General features: G+C 40.1%; 1 protein-coding gene across 1 annotated transcript in view; it reads right to left on the bottom strand.

Moving 5' to 3' along the window:
- The window catches only part of HCN1 (hyperpolarization activated cyclic nucleotide gated potassium channel 1), a 314,353-nt gene that overhangs the window by 261,372 nt on the left and 26,475 nt on the right, over positions 1 to 26,506 (bottom strand). The window lies entirely within an intron of this gene.

The raw sequence follows: 26,506 nt of genomic DNA, 5'->3' as shown, positions 1-26,506 counted from the left end.
TCCATTGATCTGGGGGACTAAATAATCAATCCTTTGAGATTGGAAGTAACCTAATGTGAGGATTTTTGGTTTTAATAATCTTTCATCACAAAGACTAGTTTCGTCAGGGTGGCAAGATGCACTGGAGAGCCTAAAGGAGCTGTATATAACAGTGTATAACTTCATGTAAAACAAATATAGTAAATAGTAATCCACGAGTTCACATTTGTTACTATCTTGGTGAAATCTAATTATAGAGTATATCACCAGTTTGGAGTGTCTGCCCAGTTTTCTGACAGTCTGACCTGTAGCTCAGTTGTGAGCTACTCTAGACAGCATGAGAGTGACCACCCTCCACCCTGACAAGCTACTCTCCCCCCTCCCCAGACAAAAATAAGATGCTAAAGGATGATACATGAGTATGATGTTAGTCCTACAGGTATGCACATTTGGGCTATCCAGGGAAAGATTGTCAGGAAGACCAGCTATTTAATTACTCTACCTCAGCCACCTTACAGGTTCTCTGAGAAGTCACACAGAGTACAATATGAGACACAGCAACATTTCAGCAAACTTCTCTTGCATTATCTGAGAACTGGGGCAGACCTCATCAGTTACCTACTTGATTTAAAAAAAAAAAACCCAGGAACTTAAAGAAAATCCATATGCTAAAAGGCCTTTGATTTTCTTGCTGTATTTGAAAAAGCTTTTCAATAAACATCTCCCTCTTCTCCTCTATTCCCCATCCCCAGCAGATGAATGCAGGGTGGCAAAGCAACCAACTAGGAGAAATAAGATTTTATAGAGAAGAATTTTGTCCATTATCTAATTTACACTGATGCCACTTCAGTGATTCATTTGAATTGCACTGATATAACTGCAGAACTTGGCACATTACAAGGAGATATTCTGTGAACTTCCTTCTTTCCATTTTTCTCTAGGCCCCCAAATGCCATTTACATCTATTTCCTCTATGCACAAGCAAGCACTTAACGCTAAAAATCTTCAAACAGTTTGAAGGAAATAGCCAGAGTAGTTAAAGGGCAATTTTGTTAAATTGTCATTTGTTTGGAACTTGAGCACATAAATAATTCTAACAACAAAAGGGGGGGGGGGGATTACAAATCTAGTGATAATTACTTAATTTGTGGAAAATCAGCACTTTATAACAACTTAGTTATATCATTCTTCAAGCATAAAAAAAAAGTGTGGTATGTGCTGTAGGCATGGGGAGAGATCTTCATCCTTGCTCCACCACCTTTATTTCAGGTCAGAGGACTGCAGTGGCATAAAGGGGCCCAAAAGTTCCAGAACTGGCCAGGGGAGGATTTCTCTGGCATGGGGACTGAGGGAGACAGCTATAAGGCTGCCTCCTAAAGATGCCCACACTAGCCTCAGGGGAGAAAGCTGGGGCTGAAGCACATAGTGCTAAGGAAATTCCAAGCAGTGCTGTAGGCCACAGGGAAGACTAGGGAGACTTTTGTAAGTTAGATAGGCCCCCAGGGAAGTCTAGTTTATGTCAGCAACTGCTCCAACCCACAGAAGCGCCCAGGAATAGGTGGGCGCAAAGGTGTCTCAAAGCCATCTGAGTTCCATTCTCCCTACTCCTGGTCACTATTCCTGTGCTGCACTTCTCGCACAGAATCTCACCCATGATGGTCCCTGCCCCCGAGGAGACTGCAGTGTGAGGTTCAAAACCAGCAAACTGTTGTGAACACAAAGCTGCTCATCTACATAAGTAGCCCCATTGAACTCAATGATCCATATGAACTATAGGCCAGTCCCAAACTTAAGGTTGATACCTCTGATACAGAAGAATTCTATGACTTTAGCCAGTTGGTTGCAATGATACAGATATGATTAATGGATCATATTAAGTCACTGACGAGTTACACCGGGGTTTAGTTTGGTCCAGTATCTCTACTTCCTCAAGAGTTGTGTGATATTAAGAAGAATACACTTAAAATCAGGAGGAATAGTATTTAGAAATAAGTTGGTAATTTAAAAAAATTATGAACAGCAAACACTGCCAAAAGGGTCAGAAGTATTTCAGAGAACCTTTTAATTAACTGTCTCAACTTTACAGCAGTGCACAAAGACTATAATTATTCTATAAGTTATTAATTTAACTTTTATAGGTAGATTAACGGAAATAAGTTAACTTAACATTAGAAATGTTAATGTCTTGATATCATGTGGCTAGCTACATTATACACTTGTAGTACATTTGGTTTGCTGGCAATTCTGAAAAACTGGGAAAGATTATTTGAGGTCAAACTGCAAACAAACTTTCTAAATTCTCAGCAAATTTAAAAGTTGAAAAAATGGTTTTGGATTAGACAAAAATGTTTCATTTTGAAATGAGTATTTTAAATATTTGAGTTTAAAAATTAAAAGGAAATCTTGAAATGAAATTTTCAAACTGAAATTGCAACTTTTGTTTTGATAATCTCCACACAACTTATTTTAAAAATATTCAGAAAAAAAACCATGAATTTGCAAAATATTTTGGTGTCACTGAAGCTGCATTTTTCCACTTAAGTTTTGTGCAAAAGTTTTTGCCCAGGTCTAGTAAAAAGTGACTTTAAAGTGGACACTTTACACTGCTTTGACAGTACAAAATTGTTTTAAGTTGCCTTAGTGTAACTAAGATTCTTTAAAAAATTCACTTGTGAACTCTTAAATTATACAGCAACGATGATGATTACAAGACGACATTGTTGGCTTTTCCCTAATTCTTGTTATTCTAGTCACCCACTATTGCATTTGGCTATAATTGATCATAAAAGGTAGGAACCACTGTTTTAACATAATGTGACTTTCCTTAAATTAAGGATTTTTTAAAGTGTAACACTTTGAATCGGTATTACAAATTATCCGTTAAGGTTGGCTTAAGAGAGGGAAAACTCTAGTTGTAAAGAGATGCTAGTTTGGATCCAGCATCCTTTAACCGTGGAGTTAGTACAGATTTGGATAAAGGCTTTGGTTGTTCAGTACACAGTTATAGTATCAAAAGTTCACATGGTTCTGAACAATTAACTTTGCATAAACTTTGTTACAAACAACAAGAGCCATGACCCAAAAAGCAGACAATATAAAAAAGAAAGCACACTGTGATCTTTTAATTCTGATACACAACACGTAAGAAAGGGTTTTACCTTCCAATTTAACAACTGCAGGGAACAGGATCCCTTTCACTCAATTACATTTCTGTTCTATTACCTTATGTTGTGATAGAACAGGTATTTCAAGCTATGAACCCTATAATCAAGTGGTACACTGCATAAGTTTTGTCTCATTCTTATCACAATTGTAGTAGAACAATTCAATTTAGGTAGTCACGCAAAAGGGGCGCTCGTGAGAGGTGGATACCATGCTGTTACAGCTTGAAACTTTTGTTTTTAATTATTCTGATATAATCACATTAATCCAGAAGCTGGGACCTTAAGAAAAAACACCAAATATCATGAGACACTACTAAATGATGACAGTTGGCAACACAGGCTACTCTTTCGAAAAGAACCATAAATATGCCCACGTTGTTTGTGGTACTTGAATATTAATTGGGGATTATTTCCAAGAAAAAAATAATTTAATGAGGAACTAGAATCTGTAATCAGTAACTAAGATGTGATAATATAAAAAGGACAAAGGAAATGCAAACATTTATGACAAGTTGGATTTGTTTTGACATGGCCAAAATAAATAGATGGCAGGAGAAGACCAATGCTGAAGAAAAGGCAGTAATTAGCTTAATATTTTGGAGAGAGACTGTTCAAGAAGAGAGCAGTTCATCCTGAGAAACTCTCTGTAGTAATTCAAGCCATTTGGGTGTGCTGATGAGTAAATTGTGATCAGGAAAGTTCCTTTTGGGGCAATATCTTAACACATTTTAGAGAGATAAAAACATGTAACCTCCTGGAATATTGACCCTGTCTTTCTAATAATCCCTTCTATTTCACTGCCACAACATAACTGGTATGTTTCCCAATATGTAAGAGGGGATCAACATCATATTGTTCCAGTGAGAGATTTTCCTTCAATACTATCTTTTAGTTCAAAATACATGAAAATTAGAAAGGGACTATGAGGCAGGGCAAAAAAGATGTTTTTCATGTGTTTATAGACAGTTACATTGACATACTCCATGGCTGAAAGTACAGCAAAATGCTGACTTATTTCTCTCTCCATAAAACTGCATTCTTACCATCTCAAATACACAGAGGAAGGAGTCAAATGAAGGAAGACAACTGCGTGAAAATCAGTAAAAATTGCCCCACAAAACCATGTCTCTCTTTGAATACTAATGGGAGAAAGCATTCTGGACTTGACTTCTATCTTAACTTGTGAGATGGAGTTTAATTAAATGTTGTGTTTTAACGTGCTTGTTGATCTTGTAATTTACTTAATTAGATTGCAATCCCTTTGGGGCATTTTAGCATGTAGTGTGCAGTTCCTCACATAGTGAGGGCCCCAATCTTGATGGGCACCTTTTCGGTACAGACACTGGAAGGATTTCCTCTTTCTGCAAGGTCCCCTGATTAGAGAAAAGAGCTGTTTTCTTCAGGGTTGTTCTGCACCAATTAGTTATTCTTTATGGATTTTCAACACCTTCTGGAATAAAATGAAGGGGCATGTTTGTTTCTAGAATCATGTCAGTTCTTTCTTTTAGGGTGCATGCATTGCATTCCCATAGCATGTAGAGCAGCGTTCCACTTGTAGTTACAAACCTTGTGCTTTTAATGCCCAGTTGTATTAGTACTAATTTAAGTAGTACTAGTTATATTTGTTAAGTGTCAACTTTTAGGTCTTAAGTGGATTAATTTATACCAGTCTGGGAATGCAGAGGATTACATGTTTGATTTACATTGAAAGTATATTCTTATATAACTGCATCATATATAGATTAATTGTGTGTGTTGTTTCTTAGGACCCTATAACTGACAATCCTCTGTTTTCACCAGGTGTGGAGCTTTGTTACTTACTAACTTGAAACTCAGCCCACAAACAAAGACACTTTAACAAACATTTAATTTCTCCCCCACCCTATGAATTCCCTCTCTTAAATAGACCCTGTGCTTGCTCCTTGTGTTTTTCACTCAACTAGAATATCTCTGGGAGACAGACTTCCCAGTCTGGAGTCCTTGGGAGGTGGGGGGAGTTGGCAAGGTAAACTTGCAATACCCACCCATGCAAACACATCTCACTGGTATGTACAGGAAGGTAGCCTGCTTTGCTGGTCCCTCATTCAGCAGGACCATATACCCAACTGCTGCCTTCTTCCCTAGCTGGCCTAGTTGAGTGGCATGAGATGGTATATCAATAACCTTTAAATCACAAATTGATGAGAAACTGTGTGTGTAGTGTATCTCAAGACTACATATTCACTGTGCAACATTTTCATTATTTCACCTCTAAATATTTTATATTGACACCTTTTCCTATTGATTAGCAGAATAGATATTGCTATATATTCCTAACTGCTCTTTGCAGGATGCTTTGTTTTGAACTGAACATCGTGAGGAATTACACTACAGGCACACAAATGTATTTAACATTTTATAGCTTTTATCACCTTTAATAGTGATTTGTGTTGATGATGCACTTCATGCACATGATTTGTGCTTCATTTTAGGTATGAATATACTTAATGACCTCCTGTAAGTTACTGACACACAAAAAGTGCCCCCAGACATTAATTCTGTAGTATCCTTTAAGTCACTTTTGTTGTTGTTGTAAGATTTTGTCAGAAGTATCTTGGAAAACATAAAGCCTCCTGTTTAAAGGCAAGAGTTATGATGTCAGAATTGATGTAGAGCACGTTACTGAAATCATTGCTCTGGGTCCTTCTTCAGCATGGAAATTGTATTGATACAAAACAAGGTTTTAGGTGACAGCTCCTTATTTGACTAACATTATAATATAGGTCTACTAACAAGACATACTCATTTTGATTTTGTTCTCTTGTAGCTAGAAAGCTAAGAGAATCTGACCCACTCTCTTGACATATCTGGATTTACTAGCATATTAGCTTTGAAAAATGAGATGAGAGCAGCACTGCATTCCAGATGAAAATGTACCAGTACAGCATTCAATACTTACAGCTGTCACAATTTCCCTAATGTGAACTGTCATAGTCTCCCTCATTTAAGCCATGTGTACACTAGTACTTGTGTCAGTCAGGTGTGGAAAAAAAACCACACACACCACACGCCTGACCGAGACATTACACTGACAGAAATGCCAGCATGGACAGCACTACATTGGCAGGAGACTCTTTCCTGCCAACGTAGTTACTGGTGCTCGTTGGGGGTGGTTAAATTATGCTGATGGAAGAGCTCTCGCACAATGGTGGGGCATGGCTGCATAGAAGACCTTACAGCAGCACAGCTGCATTGGTACAGCTGTGCTGCTGTAAGGTCTATTGTAGACATAGTCTAAGATACTGCAGATGTTAATTATGACTGAAAACATAAACTTGAGACTAATCATCCCCTCCGATGGAAAAACCTGTGGGAAGAGAAGTTTCTTTATGAACATCGGATTCTGGATATATGCATTTGACCTTGGATGAGGTGGGGATTCAAATTCCTTGTCCCACAAATGGGAAGGGAGCATGATCCTCTAACTGCACAGAGCTTTTAGAATCATGGGAAAATCCCAGATCACCATGGGAGGACCTTTCTGCTTCGCAGACTACCATCCCAGTGGCAGCATGGCTTCCTGAGGAGCCATCCAGGCCAGTGGCTTCCCATCTATACTTTAATCCCTGCCCTCTGAGGCATTAGAAGGCCTGGAACAAGAGTTAAAGTTGAAAGGAACAGCATTAATTCCTGCTGGAGTTTTTCCACAGAAAACTTGTGGTTTTGCCAAAGGATGGCATTTATGGAGCAGATGTTTCCCCAATTTCTGCCCTATTAATTACCCCTCCCTCATTAATCCAAACCATAAAGCAAACTCCATCGGGTTGGAGGAGGAAGAAAGGATGATGTCTTAGGTTACACTCTCCAGCTCCCTGTCCACTATACAAGACTGATTTCTGTAGGCTTTTCTCTTCTCTGCCTTGCAGTGGAAGGGATGATTTGGGACTAGATAAACAGTGACACCCCAACCATAAGGTGTACTCACAAGAGGTAGGTGTCATGCCATTACACCTAGAAACACTTTTTCAAAAATGATTCTGATATCACATCAATCCAGGAGTTGGGAGCTTAAGGGATCGGGGGGGGGGAGGGGAGGGGGGGAGAAGAGAAACAAAAAAACAAAACCACAAAAAAAAACCCACACACTAAATGCTAGGAGACACTATAAAATGATGAGAGTTGGAAACACAGAATTGCTACTCTTTTAAGAAGAGCCATAAATATACCCATCTTATTTGTGGTACTGGAACATTAATTAAATCCCTGGAGGAAGTGGTTTGCCCTCTGGGGGCCCGTTCACTCCCAGCTGGCTACTAAGCCAATTCCCCTTCTGGAGGTTTATCACTGTCCAATTGTAGGCCACTTCCCCAGTGGCCTATGGGGGCAGGGGACACCCAGGCCTGCCCACTATTCCAGGTCCCAGCCAAGTAACCCTAAGAATAGCAGCCATGTCCCTTCAGTGAAACTGCTTTCAGTTCCCTGGGCCACTTCCCTATGGTCCCAAGGCCAGATTAAGGCAGTGGCTTTAGGAGCTGCAGCCCAGGGCCCCAGCTTAAAGGGCCCACAAAAATAAATTACAGGCAACGATCTCCAGCTCTGGGCCACTAAAAGTCCCACAGCACAGTGGGGGTGCTCAGGCAGGTTGCCTGCATGCCATGACCCCACACCACTCCCAGAAGTGGCCAGCTGCTACCATGTCTCTGCAGCCCCTGGCAGGGGTTGGGGGGGGGGAGGGGGAGAAAGGCTTCTTGCACTGCCCCCAGCACAGTCCCCACAGCTCCAATAGCAAACAGGGGCAGCACTTGCAGGCAGCGTATAGAGACACGCTGTCCTCCTCCCCCCAGGGGCCACAGAGATATGCTAGCAGCCAGCCGCTTCTGGGAGCAGCGTGGGGCTATGGCAGGCAGGTAGCCTGCCTGAGCCCTGCTGCACTGCTGGCCGGGAGCAGCCTGTGGTAAGCACCTCCCAACCAGAGCATGCACTTCACCCCAACCCCATGCCATGCCCTAGATCAGAATCCCCCTCCTGCACCCCAATCCCCTGCCCCAGCCCCCTCCTGCACCAAACTCCCTCCCAGGAAAAAGACTTGTATGCAGGGGCCCCACAAAATCTAATAGCCCAGACCCACAGGAGAGTTAATCTGGCCCTGTGTGGCCACAGACTTCACCAATGCTTCACCCTTACCTCGGGGCTTGTCTATGTTCGGGCCAGCACTGAGCTATCCATGGTGCTGCAGCTCCCTATAGCCATCCAGGAGCACCAGGTGAACTCCTCAAACTCCAGTGAGGAACTGACTGTTAGCTGCACTGCAGCTCCTTTTATACTAGCCTGCAACCCTCTGATTGGCTAGCCACTTGCAGCCTCCCCTCCTGATTGGCTGCTTCCTGTGCAGTCTCTCTAGGCTGCTTGGAGGACTTACCTCCACTGCTCCTTTCCTGTGACAAGTGTGGCAGGACCCTGAGGCATCCAGCAGGGGGCCTCTGAGCCTAGTACACCCCATCACACTAGCCCTCCTGGTTGCAGAGAAAAACTTGGAAAACATGAACCCTAAAGGCTCAAAATCTAGAAAATAAATAAAAAGAACCCAGAATATATTATTTTTAAAAATCTCATGATTTGAAAGGTAATCTTGTGATTTTTTTTAATGTTTGAAGCTAGTAATACTACCTTTGACCCACCTTCCCAATCTATACTTTGGCAGTATCAATAGAATATACGGAAAGAGCAGCTCCATGCACTAGGATTGGCCGCATCATGCCACTCTCCATGAATCCACTGCATGGCACTCTGCATGAATAGACTGTGTAGAAATAGTTGCAACCCTAAATATTCAGTGTGCCAAAGTAATCCATGAACTGCTCATTTGGCACAGGCTGCTTCTTTTTTCAAAGAACATGAAAAATGCATGTTGCATATAAAGTACTGTGTCCTGGCATGACCTGAAAAAATGCCTGGGCCTATATTTGAAACCAAATAAAAATAAAAATAAAAAAACATTGTTTAAACTTAGACTATAACACGGTCTTCTATTCTTGAAAGATTTGGGAGAAAATATAGCTTAATCCATGTTCCAAGTTGAGTGTGAAGTATTAATGAAATATAGAACAGTGATAAAATAAACCACACTGGTGAAATCATATATTCATTGGGACAAATTGTTTTTGTGAGAGCAAAGCCTAACACTTATACATCTGAGTGTATTTTAATTTTACATGAACAGGTTAAAAGTGCAGGCATATGTATGTGCATGTGCAATTGTGTGTGACAAAATGGAGTCCAGATAGAAGAGTAGTTGAAAATTTGTCTCTATAAAGCAGAGCTGTATGCAAAATTGAAACCTGGAGTGTGTGAGGTGAGCAGCAACTACCTGTACTCTGTCTGAATTTGGCACCATTTAATTGCTTGATCTGCCCTACTTTGCCCCCTGATTTTCAAAATGTGAGTCTCCCAAATTGCTCAGATATTTTGGTGATGGAGGTAAGCAGCTAGATTAGACAGGTATTTTGATTGCACACACTAATCAGGTATTTGCATGAATCAATAACCAGATAGAACTCTAAATAATCTGAATACACACTCATGGTAATTGCATGCATGAAATTATGTATACATTTGTGTAAGCAGTTGTGCACAAAACTATGGAAAATCAGGAACTAAATATCTCCATGCTGATAATTTTCATGGACAAATAAGTTATACATGTAGCTTTCCCGATAATTTAAAGTTAAGAAACCTTTTTACACACACACACACACACACACACACACACACACACACACACAAATCAATTATAGGTTATTCTAGTTTCTGTAATGCAATTTAAATAAAGTAAAATATGCTTCTCTAATATTAAGAAGATCATTAAACTTTAATATGTAAGTGTTAAAGTATGTCTAAATTCACTTACCTTGATAGTGCCCCTTTAACATTCAATTGAAAAAATAAGGTAAGTATAAAAATCATTGTATTAAAAAGTAATGCATGGTTCCTTTCTCCATCTCTATTAAGGTATAGAATATATATTGGTATTAGTGTAGCTAGTGCTGGAGCACCATTGTAGCATAGCCTTTTGAAATACTTATGAGCGTCCTCCATGGAAGAAAGAAGGGAAAATAGTGCCTCAGTGTTTTCATTTACTCTAGGCAGTTGAGTGATGAATTACTGTAATTCATTCAGAAGAATTTCTGCAGGAAGTCATAAAATTTCAGTGGAAGTTATTGAGATACAAGCCACAAAAAACTTTAGATGACTTCTCAATCTGTTTCTCATTTATGCTTCCCATTGCAAGCCACATCAAACAATACTGTGAAAATAAAATTAATCACTATCCAGACCATTTCATTAAATAGCTAAATAAAAAGAATTAGTAGGGATTTACTGGCTCTTGCCAACTCATTTTAATGTTAAATCAGGTTAACTATTAGATGGGACCAATTATCTAGTTTCAAGTATTTTAGTCAGAATTTTAGTCACTAGTGAATTAAAAATTAATGTACTATTTGAATTCATATGACATAGCAATTCCTATGCTGTCTGGTTTTAGACAAACTACTGATGTTCTGAAAGGTGATAAAGTCATTTTGTCAACCCTGGAGTTTGCCTTGGGGGGTTATTTTTGCTCCATTATTTGATAAGTATGGCTCCCCTCTGGATTGATAGTCAGACCTTGTTCATGTTATATAATGTGTGAAATGCTTCAGCTATACCCTACGGTTCAAAGCACATGTCTTGGGAATTTAAAAAAAATGTGAAATGTTCAAAAGGCAAAATAATTGGGCAGCACAACAGCAGTGAATTTGCCCATTATTTGTCAGATTGTGAATTGTTTGGTGAACATTTTATTGATCAATCTTTCAGTTTTTAAGATCGAGGCAGTTTTAAAATATTAAGGTCCCCATCACATTTCTCCCCTCTCTCATTTTTGTGGACAAGACTTGAGAAAGAGAAAAAAGACAATCAATTGAAAGGTCTGTTTACAGCCCTAGTACAAAAATTTCAAACCTGGATGCAAGTTAGACTCCTAAATTTATATTTAGGCACCTAGGACAAGGTTTTCAAAGGTGCTTAAGAGTAAAACTTTCAAAAGCTTCTAGAAGATTTAATAGCCAAAGTCCCATTTTCAAAAGTGACCTAGATACTTAGGACCTATGACAGAGAGGCCCATTGGTGCCTGCTGGCAAAGGGTTCAATGTTGCATAACAGCAACTCCTAACAGGCCTGACAAACTCACTATACCTAGCACTCACTACACCTAGCTCACTATAACTACATGGTATTTATCCATAAACGATGTCATGTGTGGTCTTAAACGAATGCCAGGGTCACTCTGGTCATTAATATATTATGAAATGTATGTGCGAGTACTATGTAAAGAGTTAGGTATGTATACTAATATATATTCCTAAAATCTGTATTCTGGCAGTGTTGACAAACAGGTTTCTGTCAGACAAAGGATGTATATTCACCTGTCTATCTCACTTCAGATATAAATTTAGCATTGTGAGCCAACACAATGGAAATTCTACTTATATACCAAGTTAATGGCGGAGGGGAAATCAACAGAGAGTCAAGACACTGGAGACTGAACCACAGGGGTTTGTCCAGTCTCTTAGGGCACCCAATGAACTTTAGAGAGTATAAGAAGACACCCCTTCATCTTTCACCAAAGAAATAAACAGACAGTGCATTTTACATTCATGAAAACAGAATCCAAATCAGCCTTGGTTAGAAACTCTGCAAAGGATATGTGGGGTGAGATAAGCTTCTTTAGACAAATGGTTAGACTGCTAACATGATTCCTAGAAAGCAGACTAAACTTCATGATTTTGTTTTATATGTAAGCCTTCTGTTTCCATTATTCTTACTCTATCTCTTAAATCTTAATGTTTGATAAAAAAAACAACCATACGTTTATTCGCTATAAATATAACTTAGTGCTGTGGTAATGTAAAAGGAGCTAATCCTGAGTTGAATCATTAAAGCTGGTGTGTATTCTGTTCCTTTGGGGAGAGCATACCTGACAGTACCGGGGGTGTTCAGTGGATGAGTGATTGAACCTATAGGCAAATGCTTCAAAAGGGGCACAGAGATTGGGCTGCACCTACTGTTTACCTGCAAGCAAAGTAAGGACTGGCCTTGCCCAAAGGAGATTGGGTGACTATTAGACTGGAATATCAGGAAGTTGACATCTGGTTAAGCACAAACAAGGCTTTCTCTCACAAGGGGATAACAAGGTGACTCAGTCCTGGGTACCCTGAGAACCACAACAGAAGCCTAAGACTTATTAGCTTTCAAAGTGCCTAAGTTACTTTTGAAAATGGGATTTAAATGACTTTGAAAATGTTATCTCGAGGTGACTTAGGGGCACAACTCCTTTTGAAAGTCACTAGAATTTGTACTTCTAAGGTTCACAGATTCCAAGATCAGAAGGAACCATTGTGATCATCTAGTCTGACCTCTTATATAACACAGGTCATAGGACTTCACAAAATAATTCCTAGAGTATATTTTTTAGAAAAAAAATCCATTCTTGATGTAAAAATTGCCTGTGATGGAGAATCCACCATATCCCTGGGTAAATTGTTTGAATGGTTAATTACTCTCTCTGTTAAAAATATGCCTTATTTCCATTCTGAATTGGTCTAGCTTCAATTTCCAGTCATTGGGTCATGTTAAGCAACCAAAAATGCACATATATACCTAGTGGGATTTTCAACAGCATCTATTGAAATCAATGGGAGTTAAGCATCTCAGGGCTTCTGAAAAATCCAACTAGGCACCTGTGCGCATCTTTAGATGCCTGGATACCTTAATAAATAATAATAATTAAATTAATAATACCACTGGCACTTTTTAAAAAATCTCACCCTAGGCACTTAAGTGTGGATCTAGGTATCTAACTAAAAGTACCTAAGTTTGAAAATGTTGGCCTCAGTTCATACTGCTTTCATCCTCTCCAAAGTTTTTGCCAAAAATGGAGCATGCAGTGTTGTTGTTTGGGAGCATCTGAGTCTCAGAAGTCAGAAACAGAAAAAGCCTAGTCCTACTCCTGCCCAGTGCTGACTTATTCCCTACAGTATATATGCAAGTGCTTTGTTTCAAGCAATGGGACTTCCACTTCTTCCCTTGGAAAATTATTTTGCACACATTGATGAATCTCACCTGCACATTATTCTATCTTAGGTGACATCTAATTTCTCTTCTTTTGTTAGTCGATCTCTGGGGCAGTGCGTATGGGTTCCCCCTTCAGCTCCTGGATACCTTGGCTGGTAAGCCCTCTTTGTGAAGTAAGCAGCACACGCTGTCCAGCAGGGTATCTCCACCATATCTTTATGCTCCAGGTACATCACAACATAGCTTCAATTATGTGAAGTCCCCCTTCCTGCTCCCTGGCACAGCTGTTTATATTGCTTCCCTTCTCTCAAAGCTAGTTACCTCATTAGCTCATCAGGCTCCCTATAGGTGCAAGCAGTCTCTTTTATTCTCACTACATCCGGTACCCTGGGTGTTCTAAGTGGCCAGGGTGCTGGGTTCCAAAATGCTCGATTTATAGCTGCTAACGGGACTCTGTCATAGGCAGAGAATTCATTTTTATCTGTATGTTAAAGTGCCATGCATCTCTATGGCACTGAATATGTAATACATTATTATACACAAACTCTAAACAATAATATTTTGAGGGAATGGAGGAAAACAACTCAATCCTTCACGGGGGAGTGGTGGATAGGCAGGCCATACTCACTGCTCCCCTTTCTCGCTAGCATCCATCAATGCATGATTTACATCCCCTTGCTGCTTATCTACTGCTGCTGTGTACTCTTTCACTATCACTCATTTGAAAGGCTGTTGGACACTTCATGTCTCTATCTGGAGAAGGAATTGACCACTTTGGGTTAAAAGTCAATAGGAACTGTTCTCCTAATTCAGTAAGGCACTTTGGGAAATCTCAGCCAAAGTCTCTCTGAGGTTCAAGAAGATAGATTCATTTTAAAATATACCTCTACTCTCTCTATCTGGTTTTCAAGCTTGCATCATAATTTTTTCACCAAAAGAAAGTTCAGCATTCATTTTGAAATGTACTAACATTTTATTTAAAATAAAACATTTTAAAAAGCCCAAAAAACAATGTTTCCTTTTAGGTCAAACAAAATGTTTTCTTCTACCTGAAGCAAGTCCTCCCCCCACCTCGCCAAACACAGTTTTCAGAATGGCCAAAAAAAACATGAAAAAAAACCCCAGTTATTGTAGATTTTGGAGGGACTTATTGACGCTTCAGAAATTAGCCTCTGACTATTCTTAAAAAACTCTCACATTTAGGTTCATGTTTGTGTAAATATGCCCATATAATTTAGTTTGAGTTTAAAGCACATTAATTCATGCATTTGGGTCCTGCTCTGCATCTGATGCAGCACAATTACATGCCATCCTTGGCTCATGGAAGATTTTGAAATGTCACCCACAAAAATCAATGGATGGGAAATTTGGTAGGACCAGCAAGGAGCAGGAAGGGGGACTCGCTGAAAAAATCAGGGAGGGAATACTGCATGCTGGAGAAATGCAAGGGTGGCTGTTATTCCTCTATGGGCTCTCTGCCTCCCATTGGCCAGCCAGAGTCACTCTAAGTTGACTGATGCAATCACACAGCACTCTCCAAATGGTTTAATTCAAATCACTTCAGTTTTGTAGAAGAGCACTCTGCTTCCACTCTCTAGTATTAAAACAGTACCCTGTTCCCCAGTAAAGAAGCAATACCACCAAATATTTAAATAAACAGTCCCAGCCATGCAGTTGTTATAAACTGATAAAATTCCACCATCATTGTAAAGTGACATACCTAGTATAAGATAATGGTGTACAAATACCCCTAACCAGCAGGTCCTAGTGACAAGCACACCATCCTGACCACCTCTCAGCTGCCTAAACCTTCCTGAGATGCCTGAGGCATTCCCCTCCCCAACAAAACCCATCTTCCACCACTGCTTTAACTATCCCCACCCTTTACACTCCCAAAACTCCAATCACCACAGCCATAAAAAAAGGTTTTCTGGTTTTTCTATTTTAAACCCCCCCAAAAAATCATTCTAATTGACAGCCCTTACTCAAAATAGACTCTATGATTATATAATCTTGGAATCTAATGCATCACTTTTTCATCCGTTAAGACATGACTGCTCTAATTTAAAACTAAAATGTGCACATCAACAGGACACTAGAGAGAAGTTAAAATTCTTCCTATCCATCCTCTGACCATAAAGCCTTGTATAGCTAATGCTTACTGTATTATCTGTCCCTCAAATTTCATCATTTAGTAACTGTTCCCTGTAAAGGTGACTTGCTGCTTTTCTATAGATCACATGTTTCAGTGGATTATGAATCTCCCATTTCAATTTACACATCATGACACATCAGGTTGTCAACCAAGGTACATCTTTTTCTTCTGAAACAACACAAACTGGGTAAGCCATATTTAGATAATACATAGAATAGCCAAAGGGTATTGTTAAGCTCACTTGGAAGATATGTAGTTTAGCAGTTACAGAAAAAGAGCAAAGAAACCTAGAGGAGACCTGAATGCTCATTCACTTGACCTCTTCCTGCCTCAGTAAACCAAGATGTGACATTATATTAACAAAGGGAAAAAAAGCAAGGCATTAGCGAAAAGCAGATGCTAATTTGGGTTAAGCTATCATGAATTAATAAAATCAAAGGAAGGAGTCATTTTAACTGGTACCAACTAAAATATAAAAATTAAAATGCATAAAACCAACAAAGGGATATTGTTTAGGCTCCAAGGAACATAATCAAGAAAAACAAAAAAACAAAAATAATTCCCCCCGCACACATAGACACAAACACTCCTCTGGTTCAAATGGAGCAAAAACACCTGAAAAATCCAACTCCTAGCAAGGAGGGACTGATAAACGTCTGTCTCATTCTGTAGAGAATCAAATGAATGTGCATAACATTTGGTCACCACAGGGAGGGATCTCTCAGAAGATGCAGCAACCCTCATATAAGGCCTCAATTTTGCAAACATTTGCACAGTCTCATGGTTTTGCCAGCCACTGCCATAATTATATTTCTAACTTTAGCCAAGAACATTAACTTAGAAGTAAAGATTCTGTTATGTACACCATGTTGCCAACACTCACTGTTGTATCAGGAGTAGGTTCGTAGAGTTATTTGATTATGTGAGAATCTCAAACTTGATTAATAAAAAGGACGTGTGCAGTCCTTATGGCTGTGAAGAAGTGCTTGGCAGGGCCGGCTCCAGGCACCAGCTTATAAAGCAGGTGCTTGGGGCGCCCAAGGGAGAGGGGTGGCATGTGCGGCAATTTGGGGGCGGCAGTTCCCTCACTCCCTCTAGGAGCGAAGGACCTGCCGCCGAACTGCCGCCGCCGATCGTGGCTTTTTTTTTTTGCTTGGGGCGGCACAAATGCTGGAGCCGGCCCTGGTGCTTGAAAATGTTTGTCCTAAAGGCTTAAAATCCAGAAGTCAAATAAAAATAGACCCAACATTCTTTTCTAAACACTTAAGGTCAGCAGTACTGCATACAATAGTATTGTGCATTGTTTTAAGACTCTAACGCAGTGGTTCTCAAACTTTTGTACTGGTGACCCCTTTCACATAGCAAGCCTCTGAGTGAGACCCTCCCCCCTTATAAATTAAAAACACGTTTTTGTGTATTTAACACTATTATAAATGCTGGAGGCAAAACAGGACTTGGGGTGGAGGCTGACAGCTCGCGAACCCCCATGTAATAACCTTGCAACCGCCTGAGGGGTCCCACTCCCAACCCCCAGTTTGAGAACCCCTGCTCTAACGTATGATAAAAATTCTGCATTGCCACAATGTACCTTCCTGTTTAACTTAGAACCTGAACTTAAACTTTTTTGGTATCTATTTTGCATGCATTACCCTTTTAATGAAAGTCATTCTACATACATTTTTTAACATTAAAGCCTAAACTTCCTACAAAAGGCTTGCAAAGAGCACTGCTGAGTAGGCTTATCTGTACTACAAGCCTTGATCAGAGAAGGAATGAGAGGATCTCCTTCAAAGCTGCAGTCAAGACTATCCATATAGGTTTCAGGAAGAATCACAGCAAGCGTGGGATCACTCACTACAATTAGGCAATCGTCTGCACAAAAGAGATGAACAACATTGTTAATTTAAATGATTTTTTTTAAAGTTTGGGTTGCATTTCATTTTCAAACCCAGGAAGACTCAGTTCTGATTATTTGCAAAAGTGATTGATAGGAATGACTGAGAAATGCTACTATAGGTAAGATACAGAGAGGCAGTGTAATAAATCCATGACTGCAGACAATGGACAATATTACTACAAAACCTACTACAGTCACACACATTCGGAGGGGAAAAAGCAGTACTGGAACCCTTGTCCTTCATTGCCAAAACAGAGGCATCTGCCATTTGAGCTAAAGGAAAACTCCCATAGTTGCTTGTACTATTAGGGCCTTCTCTGGCTTCTCACTCAGCAGTGGCTGAGCTGCGAGAGAAGACAATATTGCATACTTATACAAACACACACACACAAAGTATAAATTACAGGAGGCCCCATTCAAATAATCACAGTGAAGAGTAAAAAGATTATGTAAGTAACCTTGCTCTGGCAATACCTCATAATGAAAATTTTAATTCTGTGGAGTAAAAGGAGTTTTTTTCCCCTCACATCAGTGATTATACTTCAACCAGTACCATAAAAGGCAAAAAAATAAAAACAAGCATTTTATGGTCTTGCCAGTATTTTATTAATTATCTACTATAAAACCAAACTGTGGTGTTCCTTTTTCACATCAGTTATTTCATCAGGGGGGGCCACATGGACCAAAATTTAATAAGGCTTCTAATTCTATTTTCTAGCTACGTGGGTTTTCCTGAATTTCAAAAAATACAGTTCACTGCAAAGCATGTTACAGTATGTCCATAAACCATGAGTGCACATTTCTGCTCCAAAACTAAATTCTCCAGTTGGTTGGACCAGTGTAACTTCACTGAAGTCAATGGAGTTGTTCTGGTGTAACCGGAAGAGAATTTATCCCATTATATGCAAAATATAGGCAGTTCCACAGAAGAGCAAATAGTTGAGGGAAAAGAAAAAATTATGAACATGTCTCATTTGGAACACTAGCAGTTTAGTGAATATGGTACTGGTGTGTACTTTTATGTAATTATATAAATTAGACTGCTAACCACAAAAGAGCAAAATTTAACATACTGGGAAAGGAGCTGAGATTTGTATACCTTTACATTCAGGGATTATTATTCATTGAGAAATTGTGCAGTTATTTGGTCACCTTTTGGATTCAATGATATTTTATTTATGAATTTATGTGGATTTCTAAAATATGCCTACTCTTTCACTTCTAGCACATGTGGCATTTAAAAACATAAGCGAACCATACTCAATAAACCAAAAACATATTATGAACTCTCCTTAGCCCTTCCACCTATCTGGTTTAACAAATACAACCCCCTTTTACTCACTTATAACTAGCCCAGCCCCTCCATGAGTGCCTGGGAAATGAGATGGACTGAAAGTCAACAGATTCTGGATTTATAGGATCAAGAGTGATGGATCAAGTACCTTAGCTGATTTCAAATGCTTTAAGAATCTCCTTGAGAGTCTGTCAAGGCTCAAAATTAAATTATAAATGAGTGCCAGCACTATGGCTTGCACCAAGAAGTGAACTAGCAGTTACTGCAGCACATGAGCAAAATACTTTCCCTACAGGAAACACAACTAAGCAAGGCTAAGCAAGTTGTGTTCTGCATTGTGCACTACCGGGAGTTTCTAAATGGTCTTTTGGGGTAGCCCCAGGCAGAGGATAGTATGTAATCTGATCTTGATAACCACCTATGACAGAATACACCCTGTATTCACACCCTACACATTACTGTAATAATCTTTGTACCAAGTATGTCCTTGTCAGGTATCATTTGAAAATCAGTATTGTCCTGGTAAAGTATGTGTGGCAACATTGTATGTGAAGTTGTAAGATTCCCCTGTGTTATTATACATGTGCCAATCCCCACAGCCCTATCCATGCAGAAGTCAAATCTGTCCTAAACAAACAAATGAATGTATACTTGCCTTAATTTGCATTTACGGTAGCAGTGAGGGAAAACAAAGGAAGTTCATACAGATGGAAAAATCAGCAGAGAATATTCTCCCACATAGACTCCTTGTCTCCTGGGTGTCAGCAAGAAATGTTTTCCAAGAGGGAGACTTGAAACTATGAAAAGGAGGACAAACAACCCCAAGGAACCCCTTTCTTCCCCCCTGCCCATCGCTTTCACTGCACTTGAAGAAACAAAGGAAGCAGCTTTTGGATTCTGGGGGAGCAGTCCTGACTGAAAGAGTTTGGTCAGTAAGATTGCTTGGAAGTATGTGATCAGAAAACTTTGCTTTGAATTTATGCCAGTGGGACAAGGCATAGCTCAGTTTGGTTTGAACATTGGCCTGCTAAACCCAGGATTGTGAGTTCAATCCTTGAGGGGGCCACTTAGGGATCTGGGGCAAAAATCAGTACCTGGTCCTGCTAGTGAAGGCAGGGGGCTGGACTTGATGACCTCTCGGGGTTCCTTCCAGCACTATGAGATAGGTATATCTCCATATATATAATATAGTTTAAGTTAAGCACCAGTTATCATTTTATCTTTATTTTCTTGTAACCATTTCTGACTTTTATGCCTCATTACTTATATGCACTTAAAATCTCTCTCCTTGTAGTTAATAAACTTGTTTTATTGTTTTATCTAACCCAATGTATTCAAGTTGAAATGTCTGGGTAACTCCATTTGGGTTAACAAGTTGTGTGCATATTATTCCCTTAAAGGAATAATGGATTTATTGTGTTTGAGCTCTCCAGGAGAGGGCTGGGCAATACAGGACATACATTTCTGGGGGAAGATCCAGGACTGAGGGTCTGGTGGGCTCACCCTGCAGCATACCCAAGGCTGGTAAGAGTCAAGGACTGGCTGCAGCACACACAGAGACACAGCTGGGAGCGATTTGCATGCTGAAGGCTGTTTGTGAGTAGTCCAGGTTGGAAGCTACAGCAGCCAGGTACTATAAAGGGCATTTGATGTTACAGGGCAAGGGTGACACAACTACTTATTAGTCTGGATTACTGTGTGGCTTGTAAAAGTCAGCTATTACAACAATATAGCAAACAGAAAAACAGTAAGACATTTCTGTGGAGTTTTGACTTGCTCAGATGTAAGCGTTAGCGAAATCTATAAACCTCTTGACTCATTAAACTTGGGCAGTTCAGGCAAAATTAAAACCAGAGGTCACCCATACCTTATTGTGATTTTTGGCTTTACTTAAATTTATAGTTACTTTTGGTAACTGAATTTTGCAAAACTGCCTTCTTTGCCCATCCCTACTCAGATGAAATTAGCAGTTGCGTAGCCATTTTGAAATGTGTTTAAATCCCAAATAAACAGGTGTTTCAACATCACATAGATTTATGGTGCATTTCCAGGAATACAGTTTTATTTATTGTTAGTCTGGAAGGTGTTAGTGCCAACCATCAAGTTGGGTTTTGACCTACAGAAAATCACAAACATGGTTAAAAGCCAGTGGGTGTGCTCAGCATGTTTCTTTCTGGCTAAATGGAAGGTGATTAAGCTCCTTTATGTACAGAGATCACTGGAAACAATAGAAGCCACCTCCCAAGTCAATGGACCACATGGCAAGAACTGAACAGAAGTTTAGCGTGTGGGCTTCCTCACTGCAAATGCAGGGGCTAGAGGATTGTTTGGCAAATCTTAGACACATGTTAAGGACAGAAAGGCAGGAGAAAAGTGAGTAGAGAGCAAGCGAAGCAGTCATGAGTAGGGCCCTAACAAATTCACGGCCATGAAAAATGCATCAGACTGTGAAATCTGGTCTCCCCCCAATGAAATCTGGTCTTTTGTATGCTTTTTACCCTATACGATACAGATTTCATGGGACATAACAGTGTTTCTCAAATTGGGGATTCTGTCTTAAAAAGGGATTTTCAAGGGGTCACAAGGTTATTTTAAGGGGGTCACAGTATTGCCACCCTTACTTCTGCACTGTTTTCAGAGCTGGGTGGCCAGAGAGTGGCGGCTGTTGGCTGGACGCCCAGCTCTTAAGGCAGCGCCCTTCCAGCAGCAGCACAGAAGTAAGGGTGGCAATACCCATACCCTGCCACCCTTACTTCTGCGCTGCTGCCTTTAGAGATGGGCAGCCAGAGAGTGATGGCTGCTGACCGAGGGCCCAGCTTTGCAGGCAGCGGTGCAGAAGTAAGGGTGGCAACACCATACCATGCCCTTACTTCTGCGCTGCTGCTGGCAGAACCTCTGCCTTCAGAGTTGGGCTCCTGGCCAGCAGTCGCCACTCTCCAGCCGCCCAGCTCTGAAGGCAGTGCCACTGACAGCAGCAGCACAGAAATAAGGATAGCAGTACTGCAACCCTCCCTACAATAACCTTGTGACCCAACCACAACTCCTTTTTGGGTCAGGACCCCTACAATTACAACACCGTGAAATAACTGAAATCATGAAAATTTCAATTTTTAAAATCCTGTGACCGTGAAATTGACCAAAATTGACCATGAAATTGGTAGGGTCCTAGTCATGAGCCTGGTGCTGAGAGGGAGCAGAGAGGCAGAGCTCCTCAGGGCACAGAACTGACAGGAGGGGCAGTCTTAGAAATTGAAAGCAAAAACTGCCTTATATTGTTTGTTTCTATTATATTCAGGGAAACACGATTTTATATCTTTTTTTAAAAAAAATAAACAGCCTTGAACCAAAAAATATACCTGACTTGCATTATCAAATTTCTCCTCCTAACTGAAACAAACCTGAGAGGACCCAAATATTGGCTAAGCATTCAGGCTGAGGGAGCAATATTATTGATGCCTGTTCTGTAATTACAAGTAGCAATGCAAAAAAGCAATCTCTATGTCTATTACAAATCATGTTTTTAGAAGTACCTTGGTGAAGAAAGCAGCAGTTTGAAAGAAATTTATACAACCAAAATAGTTGAATACAAACTCAAGAGTAATATGCCAGATTCAAAATAAGAATTGAAAGTGCTGTCAGTAAAGTAGGAATTTTACAGAAAAACGTAAAGCCATGAGCCTAACATGAGTTATTCCCTACTTAATGGTCCATTCCCTCAAGATGATTGCACATTTTTTTGAATAGCTGATTAGTCCCATACAGACCTCTGACCTATCAAAAGTAAATAATTTGATCAACATATCCCCATTTTCTACTGGAAGTTTTACCATGAAAAATAATAGTTTTTAAATTTGTTAATTCAAATTCAATGAATATTTTAGGTGAACAAGTTTCCCCTATCAGTTTGCTTCTGAACTATTCATTGTGACAACTGTATTTGAGTATTCACTTCCCATGATTCAATATCTGTGCTGTGTGATCAGTCACTTAAATCACATACTATTGTCCCTTCTGTCTGATTCTTTGAATTCTAGGTAGAAATTTGGTCCAGTATTCTATATTTAATATTTTTGGAAGTGCATGCTGAGCTGTCAGAGGAGGAAAGGAACCTTTTGCCATTGCATACTAATTCCCCCTTTTCTTTCAAAAATGTACTTACTTTAAAATTGTGTGGTTTTATTTAACAAGGTATCATCTGTTTACTGATGTATGGGTTGTAAGTGTAGGGTACTTTAGCCAAAGTAAAAAATAATAGGTCTAGGTTAATGCCAATTTATAAATAAAGAAACTAAATTCCTGTCAAATTATCAACTCCATCTTCGTTTAAATGTTTTCTCTCATTACCACTCATTGACTGACAGCGGTCTAACTCAGGGGTGGGCAAACTACAGCCTGGGGGCCACATCTGACTCTCCAGACGTTTTAATCTGGCCCTCGAGCTCCCGCCAGGTAGTAGGGTTGGGGGCTTGCCCCGCTCCCCACGTGCTGTGGCTCCGCATGGCTCCAGGAAGCAGCGGCATGTCCCCGCTCTGGCTCCTATGTGTAGGGGCAGCCAGGGGGCTCTGCACGCTGGCCCCATCCCAAGCACTGCCCTCACAGCTCCCATTGGCCGGCAACCACGGCCAATGGGAGCTGCAGGGGCGGCCCCTGCAGACGGGGCAGTGTGCAGAGCTGCCTGGCCGCGCCTCTGCATAGGAGCCGGAGGGGGGACATGCCGCTGCTTCCAGGAGCTGCTTGAGATAAGCACTGCCTGGAGCCTGCACCCTGACCCCCTCCTGAACCTCAACCCACTGCCCCAGCCCTGATCCCACTTCCACCCTCTGAAACCCTCAGTCCCAGCCTGAAGCACCCATCTGCACCACCAAACCCTCATCCCCAGCGCCACCCCACAGCCTGTACCCCAAGATGGAGCCCTCCCCGTCCCCCGCATCCCAACTTCCTGCCCCACCCCAGAGCTCGCACCCCCAGCCGGAGGCCTCATCCCCTCCCGCACCCCAACCCCCAATTTCATGAGCATTCATGGCCTGCTATACAATTTCCATACCCAGATGTGGCCCTCGGGCCAAAAAGTTTGCCCACCCCGGTCTAACTACTAACATTAACTATGCTCCTGTGACAGCATTCTGTCACTCAAATCCCCTTCAATATAGGTTAATTGGGACCTAACTGTAAGGTCAATCAACACAGCAGAGCTATTGCTCAGGGGCTAATTAGAGGGGGAAGAAATCCCAGCAGCTGTGAGCATATAAATTGAGAGGAAGGAAGCCCTGGGAAAGGGGAGAGCTGGAGGAAGGCAGAGCTGGCTGTTCGAACCCCATTTCATTCCCCAGAAAAAAGTGGGGGAGTTTGCTTAGCTTAGCTTATAAATATATGTAAATAGTACGATAGGTGGCAGCCTACTGGAACAACAAAATACAACATGGTGGTGGTGAAGGAGACCTGAAGTATTGTGTCCTGTACTTAATCTTTAAGGATTCTCAGGAGACACCCCATGACAGCTAGTCAGAATTTATATAAATTATACTGCAGGCTGCAGCTGTGTTCCTTCATAATGGTTCGTGGTTAAAGGGAAATCTTCAACATTACACACATTACTGTCTCAAAATTGCTAAATGTGGCTATTAGCAGCTGGATACTAAATTATGTAAAAATGAACAAAGAAAGGAGAGTATGTGAACCTGTGTGAAAAATATCAAATAAAAATCCTTTTATAGTTGCAGCCTATTCATCTTAGAGTTCTGGGGATATCCCAAACAATTCCAACCTGTCTTTTGTAGCTTAGATTACAAAAAAATCTCAGTGGGATCAGTGTTATTATACAAACTTGTTTGTCTATTACTCTGTTTTCCTGAGCGCATTCTGTTGGCAGTTTATTAAAATAAGGAATCACTTATAGCCCTTCTGGTGTTTTTGGCCTAGTATTCACCATTCTTGATCCAAATATGTAGTATTTCAGATTTTTCTAAATCACATTTAAAATCCCACATCAGCCCATATGCAAAAAGGATCAAATCCTTTAATTTGTATACAGAGAAACAGGTTTTAATTTTGTGTCATCAACAAAGTTAACAATTGTTCTCTCTCATGCCTGTGCATGCACGCTCCTAATGCAGTGTAAATAAATACCAGCAAAGGTCTGAGCACTCTGAGGGACCATACCACCAATGTTCTTTCAAGCACAGCTCATTCTACACTTAAACTATCTTTGTTTCCTTTTAAGCTGTTATCATATCCTAATGTACAGTCTATAATCTGTAGCTGAGATAATCATGTAGAACACTGTCAAAGACTTCACTAAATTTAAAATAGCAATATGGTATTAGAGGACATGAAAGCAAAGTATGAAAATCCATGAGGAACTTTACTAAAATGTCAAAAAAATGCATAGAATGGGAAAAGAAATATTTTTCATTGGATGAATTTTATTCATGTATTCATCAATACTTACGGTGACAATTTCTGATTTAGTCCACATTGTTAAGACATCTGTACATTTTCAAGGTCATTGGGACCTTTTTAAAAAAAAGCAAAATATTTGTTTTTTAAAAACCAATATGAATAGCATGTTTTAGATTCTTTTTCTGTCTTCCTAGTGGTTCTCAGATATTAAGGTGATAAGCATGGTAGAAATTCCCAGAGAAATGGACTACCACTGCTTATAACCAAAGAAACACAAAAATTGTCAACCCAAAAACATTTCTGAGGATTCACAAGTGGAATCAAGGAAGAAGTAACATGGCAGCCCAAGACAGCTTGTTTGCCCTGGGGATTCTCAGTGGCTGCCAGCTGTAAACTAGATGGAGCATCTACTCAATTATCTTTGCTTTGGACTCATTTCTCTGTTTGTTGTCAGGTGTTTTTTTGTTTTTGTTTGTTTTTGTTTTTTGGTGGGAAGGAATGTTGTTTGTGCCAGTTTATTGGCCAACAGAGATGATACAAAACATTTGCCTTTTGGAAGAGAAACCTTTCTGAGTACAAACGTTATGTCCCTATATTGGATTTGAGATCTCACGTCTATTATATTGATTTAAAAATATTGTGTTTGCTCATAAATTGGAAATTAGTAATTTTACTAATCATTTGTGGCATCATGATTTGTAGCATGTCATTAACCTATTTTGATCTGAACCAAATTAATGTCATTGAAAACAATTCACAAGAATATCCCTCTAGAAAAAACGGCAGAGGTAAAAGCAAAGGTTTATGGGAGGCCTGCAAGAGTTTCTTAATCACTTGCCATAGCTAAACTGAGTACAAGAGTACAGTGTATTGTTAACATTTCAATAATAACTACACTGTAATACAGTATCACCTACCATGTCATTCAAGAAGGCAAAAATAAGCAGTTTTCACAAAGAAAATTTAGGGACTGAGTCCTGGTACTGAGCATCAGCAGCTCTCATCAACCTGCATGGGATTTCTGTTTTCCAGTCATCACCACTGGCTTGAACAAGGGTTTTATACTGTACTCTACACCTCTCAGTGCCAGGCCTTTAACTCAAACTGATCTGTTTGCTGGATATTATGGACAAACTTAGTGTTGTTTTTTTTAAAGGAGCAGGAGAATCTAGTGCACTGAAAAGGGTACAGCTGATAAACATATGAGATGGAAAGGGCACCATAATATCCTACAGCATTCATTTCACAAAAATATTTTTTAGTCACAAAACCTTCTTCAGGTTTCTTACTCAACAGAAGTCTTAACAGTCAGTTATATTTTATTGTTACTTTTGGCAGTTCCCCACACTTAAAAAATAAACAACAACAAAAACAAAACACTCATGGTCTGCAATTTCAAAAATGGATATAAGAAAGAAACTAAATGACTGATTTGTAATGAAAGCCTTCCCAAATACATTTTCCTGGCTATAGTTATATTTCCTGGCATGCCAAATACTTGGGAATGCCATTCATTCCTGGAACTC

The sequence above is a fragment of the Malaclemys terrapin genome, chromosome 6 (genome assembly GCF_027887155.1).
Source record: "Malaclemys terrapin pileata isolate rMalTer1 chromosome 6, rMalTer1.hap1, whole genome shotgun sequence".
In the NCBI taxonomy this organism is placed as follows: domain Eukaryota; kingdom Metazoa; phylum Chordata; order Testudines; family Emydidae; genus Malaclemys; species Malaclemys terrapin.
This window is presented reverse-complemented; position numbering and strand designations above follow the sequence as displayed.